Genomic DNA, 1317 nt, shown 5'->3' with positions numbered 1-1317 from the left:
CCAGTGCCTTCAAATTGCTGTGAAAACGCAGCAGAATCGGGCCCAGAACGCCCAGGAATGGGTAAAACAAAAAACAAAAAAAACAAAAAACGGGGAGAGCTTGGCGAAAAAGCTCCGTTTTCAACCCAAAACCCGGAGCATGTGACGCCTGGAACGGGCCCAGCTCCACGCCCGGAGCCAGATGGCCCCCGGCGCCTCCTTACCCTGCAACAAAACTGCTTTCTTTTTTCCCTTTTTTCCCTTTTTTCCCTTTTTTCTCCTCTTTTTTTGGCTGTGGAGCGGCGTGGGACACCTGGGTTTTGTTCTTGGGTTGTTGTTTGTTTTTTTTTTGCGTTGGTTTTTTGCCTTTTTTTGGGGTCTTTTGGGCGAGTTTGGCTGGGCTGGGATGGGGCAGCTGGAGATGGGGAGCTGTTGTTGTGTGGGGCTGGCAAAGCTGCGGTGCTGGAGGGGAATGGGACGAGGCAGAGCTGAAAGAAAACAGAAATAAGGGTGAGAAGCGGGGAAATGGGGCTGGAAGTGGAGAAATGGGGGGTGAGAAGGGCAGAAATGGGGGCTGGAAGTGGATCAATGGGGTTAAAAGTGGATAAATTGGGGTTGGGAAAGGATAAATGGGGTTGAAAGTGGGTAAATTGGGGTTGAAAGTGGGTAAATTGGGGCTGGACATGAACAAATTGGGGTTATAAAGGCAGAAATTGGGGTTGGAAGTGGATAAATGGGGGCTGGAAGTGGATAAATAAGGGTTAAAAGTGGATCAGTGGGGGCTGGAAATGGATAAATGGGGGCTGGAAATAAACAAGTTGGGGTTATAAAGGCAGAAATGGGGGCTGGAAGTGGATTAATAAGGATTAAAAGTGGAGAAATGGGGGCTGGAAGTGGAGAAATGAGGTCTGGAAGAGGATAGATGGGGTTAAAAGTGGATCAGTGGGGGTTGGAAGTGGATAAATAAGGGTTAAAAGTGGATAACTGGGAGCTGGACATGAACAAGGTGGGTAATAAAGGCAGAAATGGGGGCTGGAAGTGGATAAATTGGGGTTCAAAGTGGATAAATTGGGGTTCAAAGTGGACAAATGGGGCTGGAAGAGGATAAATTGGGGTTAAAAATGGATAAATGGGGCTGGAAGAGGATAAATAAGGGTTAAAAGTGGATAAATAAGGGTTTAAAATAGATAAATGGGGGCTGGACATGAACAAGGTGGGGTTATAAGGGCAGAAATGGGGGCTGGAAGTGGATAAATTGGGGTTAAAAGTGGATAAATTGGGGTTGGAAGTGGATAAATGAGGGTTAAAAGTAGATAAATAAGGGTTAAAGGTGGATAA

At 46.6% G+C, this 1317-nt stretch overlaps 1 long non-coding RNA gene across 1 annotated transcript in view; it reads right to left on the bottom strand.

The window, feature by feature from the left end:
* Positions 1-18: 18 nt before the first annotated feature.
* Positions 19-1317, bottom strand: part of LOC110391587 — a 16111-nt gene continuing 14812 nt past the window's right edge. The window contains exon 3 of the long non-coding RNA XR_002434129.1: positions 19-467. This is a non-coding gene — a long non-coding RNA (uncharacterized LOC110391587). The remainder of the gene's footprint in view (positions 468-1317) is intronic.

This window comes from Numida meleagris, unplaced genomic scaffold (genome assembly GCF_002078875.1).
Source record: "Numida meleagris isolate 19003 breed g44 Domestic line unplaced genomic scaffold, NumMel1.0 unplaced_Scaffold411, whole genome shotgun sequence".
In the NCBI taxonomy this organism is placed as follows: domain Eukaryota; kingdom Metazoa; phylum Chordata; class Aves; order Galliformes; family Numididae; genus Numida; species Numida meleagris.
Note: the sequence above shows the minus strand (reverse complement) of the source record. Positions and strands in the feature narration are given on the sequence as shown.